The 5,814-nt window shown below is 33.3% G+C and overlaps 1 non-coding gene across 1 annotated transcript; it reads left to right on the top strand.

Moving 5' to 3' along the window:
* Positions 1-523: 523 nt before the first annotated feature.
* Positions 524-605, top strand: TRNAS-AGA (transfer RNA serine (anticodon AGA)). The gene has a single exon. It is a non-coding gene; the product is annotated as a tRNA-Ser (tRNA).
* The last annotated feature ends 5,209 nt before the right edge of the window (positions 606-5,814 follow it).

Here is a 5,814-nt window from a genome sequence, read left to right as displayed (position 1 = left end):
AGAAACCCAACCTGTAAATTTGAAAAAAAAAATTAAAAAAAATAATATATGAGGTAATTTCTCAAATATTTTTAAACAAGATGTGAATTTTAACTAATTTTAACTAAGTTAATAAAAAATATATGATTGATGTGTTTTTGTTCTATTTTCATGGAATAGCATTTAAGTTGTCTTGATACTATTTAGAGGATAGGACCATAACGATTTGGTGGTAAACACATTTTTTAATGTTAGGAATCTATCATCATCATCATATTATATATATTTCATATGATTCCTCATCTTCTTGCAAAGCCTTGATGTCCCAATTGAATGCTCTGCCATTGTGGCCTCTCAATTCTACGATACTGAATTTCTTTTCAAAATATATAAATGCATATAGAGGGCCCACTAAAATTCCAGAATCTCTTTCTCAACTTCTTATTAAATTATTGTTAAGATAATCTATTTGAAATGTGTCCTCTGAGTTAGTGTCAAACATTAATGCGTGCTATATTTGTTTGTGAAATGTCATTGTCATCCTGTGAGCGTGCCGGAGTGGTTATCGGGCATGACTAGAAATCATGTGGGCTTTGCCCGCGCAGGTTCGAATCCTGCCGCTCACGCTTTTCTTTTTCATGTATATATGCATATGTGATAAAGTTAAAGTTAATACAAAAGATGTAGAAGAATTAATTGTTTGATTTTTCTTTTAGTCCAATTGATTATATTGTTTCTTTTCAAAATGGGTAACGACGACTTTATTATAGCCAAACTCATTAATATTGGCAGGCGATGACCATAAAGCCAAAGTCGTAATGATTGGTTTAAAGTTAAATTTTGTGCCGGATTAAATCACGCACAATTCAAGTGACACAAAATGTGTACATACGTACCCAATCAATCATGCTATTTTCAATTATCTTTTTTCTTTAAATGGTTGTTTCTTCTCATTTTTTTTTCCTATGTTTTCTTATATTTACTAACATAATTAATTGATTATTAATTATAAGAGAACAAACATATTATTAATTTTTTTAATAAATATATTATTAATTTTTTTTTAGTATTATAATAAATAGTTATTTAAAAATATAATTCTGAAATATAGTAAAATTATAAATACATTATCTTATTTCATATTATTATTAATAATTTTATTTATTAAAAACTAAATGCACAATTTTATTAATTATTATTTTGAATTATTTATTGAGAAATTTAAAATTTATTATATGTAGTATTTTAAATTGCTTTGTTAAAAGAAATTATTTTTATAAAAATAAATAAATAGGGTGGTGTAGAAAAAAATTGCGGTGTTCTCCATAATGCATTAATTTCATATCTTGATCATTCAAAACTATTGTTATTATTGTATCTCACTTGTTATCTCATTGTATCTCACTTATTTTCATCACCGTATCTCACCCGCTGTCATATGTATCATTATCGTAGTTCACTTGTAGTTGTTACTATTGTATTTTCGAAATCATTATCTTAATCTTAGATTTCATCTCGAATTTTAAATATTTTTTTTAACATTTTTAAGACAATAGAGAAAATTCATTAGTTTGTTCTATTATTATTAATTAATATGTTTTAAAAAAGTGATTATTATTTTTTAAATATCTTAATTAAAAAAAATATAAAAAAAATGTGATATTTTAGTTATGAGAAATACAAAAACGCAACCTTTCTTGGTATCACTATTATTATTATTATTATTATATCTTAATTTTAAAAAAATACGTTCGAGTTATCTTTTTTATATTATTATTATATTACTTTTTTTAAAAAAGTAAAAAAACTTAAGGTTGTATATTGTATTATAATTACTATAATTTGAGTTTAATGGAGTTGTTTTTGTATTTTTTTTTATAGAATTAAAATTAAAAAAGTGAGAGAATTAAGGAAAAAAGAGAAAAATAATTTTAGAACAATTTTATATGAATTAAAATTAAAAAAATAAGAAAATTAAAGTGGGAAACGAAAAATAGCTTTAAAACAATTTTAGAGTACCATGTCACCGTTTTATGTCTCTGCTTTATATATAGATATAGATTTATATATATTGATTGATATTTTATGTGTGTATATATCAATCTACTATTGATCATTGAAAAACTGTGTTTTTGCAAATGTCAGTTGTATATAAGAAAATATAAAAACTGTAAGCGTTTGCAAAGAAATAGAAAGTAATTTCGCTACAAAGAAACCGAACAGCGTAATATAAAATATTTGTAGAAAAGTAAATAACCTGACACAAGAGATTTATACGTGGTATCAGTGTTCTCACGAACAATCCTAGTCCACGGGGCCACGCCCAGAGAATGAAATCAATTAATAAAGTATCAAAATTACAAAGACAATTGACTTAAACAAGTTTAGACTCCCTCTAAAGTATTGCCGCAATCCTTTGTAATCCACTTTATGAATCTGACTTCTTGAAACACCTTCAAGCCCGAACTCCCTTCGTCTTTGAAGTGTGAGTGCTTACTTCCTCCCGAAGTAAGGCTTTAGCAAGTCTTCTCCCGAAGACCAAGTGCTTACTTCCTCCCGAAGTAAGGCTTTATCAAGTCTTCTCCCGAAGACCAATCTCTTGTTCAGTCAAGTAGTTCTTCACAACCTCTAGGATAGAGTAAGAACAGAAATAGAACAACTAGAACCTAGGTGAACAACTAGGCTCTCACAAAACAAAGAACCACTCTCTTCTCACAAATGATAAATGCAAAAAATGAATAATGGAAGAGGTAATTCGAATGGTTGCTCTCTAGGCTCTATTTATAGATCATAGAAACCAAAGAGGCAACCACAAGTTCGAATTAGCAGCTGTACAAAAACTTTCCAAAAGAAACACGATCTGCTACATCAGATTCGGTTGCTGACGAAGCGTATACGCCTTAAACGGGAAACTTACTAAAATCGGGTCCGATCTTCTTTCAATGCTTGATTCCTGCCAAAAACAGATTAGATATTCTGATTGTATCAAGATACAATCGAAGTCAATAAGGAAAAGGCAATAAACAAAGTTTCCCAAAACAAAACAACTTTCCAAAAGAGAGTTTCTTCTCTTTTGAGTAGTTTTCAACAAAGGAAAGTTCAGCTGAAAGTGCAACTTTCCAAACAAGGAAAATGGCAACTAATAACCGAATAAAAGAGGTAAGATTTCGAAAATGAATGCATAGCAATCTTACCATAAAAAGGAAAAATTATTTTGTCACCTAACTTGCCAAAAAAGGACTTTACAATCTCCCCCTTTGGCACTTTAGATGAACAAAATAATTTTTTTTACCATAAAGTACCTGCAATGCAAAGTTAGCAAGAGCAAAAGATACTACTCCCCCTGAGTAACACAATCGAATATCACAATAAGAACGAAGAACATGCTACCTTTAAATATTAAGAAACATTAAGTTCACAAGTACTAACACACCACAACTCCCCCTGAAAAAGAGGGTCCAGAGTTGGGCAACAAACCAAAAAATAAATATCTCTCCCCTTTTTTGTTTAGCGGAGTGCCAAAGTAAACAAAGAACAAAGAACAAAAAGCAAAGGAAAAAGAAACAAACTAAAACACTTTAAGCTTTGTGAAGTTTAACCAAAGTGGACAGTTGCCTGGACATGTCATGCTGGACATCACCCATTGCTTCAAGACGAGTGTACACATTCTGAAGTTCAGACTTGAGTTCCAGGAGTTCTGCAGCAGCAGTGCCTGAACTTGCACCAGCAGAAGCAGCAGCAGCACCAGCCTTTGGCCGTTTTTGAAACACACCATCAAAGTATTCAGAGGGTTGGAATGTAGGGCCAGTGATGGGAGGCTCAAGTGTTTCATGTGCTTGGGCCACATTCTTCTGAGAAGATAAAACCTTATAAATTAGATTTGGAAATACAAGTTTGAAGGTTGGCTTTTTACCTCTCCGGAAGGAGACAATCTGGTTTAGGATATGAGAGGCTAGATCAATAGAAGTTCCAGAAGTGATGCGGTATAGGAGTGTAGCCACTTCTTGAGACACCACGGTCTTGTTAGAATTTGGAACCCAATTGCTTAGTGCAAACCGCATAAGGGAAGCATGAGCAAAAGTGAGGTGAGTAATTCGAAGACTCTCCCCTGGTTTCAATTCTGAACGAGCACCAGTGAGTTCAGAATGCATCAAGTCACGATCCATGGACATCACAGCATTGGATACATTCTCAGGCAATTGCAGAGCCTGAGCAATGTCCTTTTCAGAAAAAGAGAACCAGTGACCCCTAACATACACTCTTCTATACAGTCTAGAGTTCTCATCAAGGAAATCATCAGTAAGATTAGCATAAAACTCTTTAATAATGTTAGCAATGAATCCAATGAAACCAGTAAGAGTGTTTTCCCATTGATGAAATTGAATGAACTTTACAATACCATAAACACGATGGGCATGCAAATCATAATTCCTCTCACTTTCAAACTTACGAGTTGCATAGAGATTCCAGTCACGCTCATTGTCTCGATAGTAAAAAGTTGGACAACCAGAGATAGAGGAAGCGATATTACCAGATGTAGGATCTTCCATGGGCTGCTTGCCTTTGGCAGCAGCAGACGCCTTTGCTGCAGAAGCAGTTTTCGAGAGAGGAGGCTCTGGCTCGAGTTCTGTGTCCTCACTGTCCTTCTTAGTATGCAGAGAGACTGATTTGTCTGAAGAGACTTCCATTGGATCCTCTTCTTCTGAACTGGAACTCGAGGAAGCCGAGGGAGGAGTAGTCTTGAGTTTCTTCTTGGCTGGAGGAACAGTCTTCTCTCGAGATTTAGAGGCCTGAAGTTTTTTCTCAGCCGAGGCTTGCTGGGCTCGAGTTCGAGTTGAAGGGCCTGTTGGAGTGGAGCCAGCCATTGATGCAGCAGGAGGGGGAACAGCCAATGGAGGAGGTGATTCCTTAGAGGATTCAGATGAGGAAGTCCAGGTGCGATAGGGCCTTACCGATTTGCGAGCAACTTGCTTGGGTGGACGTTTTGGCTTCACGGCTTGAGATTCACGCTGGGGAAGCGATGAATCTCCAGGCTTTGCACCAGCAGGAGGAGGAACTGAGGCAGCAGGGGGTGCACTAGAAGGAGTTGGAACGGTTTCTTCTAATTTTTTAGAGTGCCCTAGATTCTTGGTTCTCACCATTTTGAAACTGAAAGGGAAGATGAATAGTGTCTGACAAAGAAACAAGAAACAAGGTTCGGGTAGGTGGAGAAATAAGTGACAAAATTTGGTTTATATAACCTTGGAATCAAAACAAGAAAAAGGAAACCAATTTTGAAAATTCAAATGGTAACCGCCAGCCTATGAACCAAAAGAGGAAACCGCCCACTTCTCAACTCCTTTCCCTTTTTTTTTTAAAAAAAAAATAAAAGGAAACTAGAAATGCCAACAAATTTTTCCAAAAATAAATCAATCTTTCAAGAATAAAGACACATTACCATATAAAGATTAATCTTTACTTGGAAAAATATCATAATAAATCAAAGAAAGAATGAATGTTGATACTTACCATTTATGCACAAGAATTTCCTTAACCCATGAAGCAAGTCACACGCCTCCCTCATTTTATATATATATATATATTTTTAAAAAAAACGAAAAGAAAAGACAAAGTGTACAATAACTATATGTGATTCGAATTAAGCAAGTAAATCAAATATCATTGACAATTGACAAAATAAAATACATGTTATGCTTTTAAAGAAAATAACTAATTAGTATCTCATGGAATAATCATACTTAATTGATGTTGATGAAAAAGATATGCATGTTACTGAAAGTTGTGAACCAGGATTTATCAATTTAATTTTAATAGAGGAGACTTACAGATTTGAAC

This window comes from Cannabis sativa, chromosome 8, assembly GCF_029168945.1.
Source record: "Cannabis sativa cultivar Pink pepper isolate KNU-18-1 chromosome 8, ASM2916894v1, whole genome shotgun sequence".
Classification (NCBI taxonomy): domain Eukaryota; kingdom Viridiplantae; phylum Streptophyta; class Magnoliopsida; order Rosales; family Cannabaceae; genus Cannabis; species Cannabis sativa.
The sequence above is the reverse complement of the archived record's forward strand: the minus strand, read 5'-3'. Positions and strand labels throughout refer to the sequence as shown.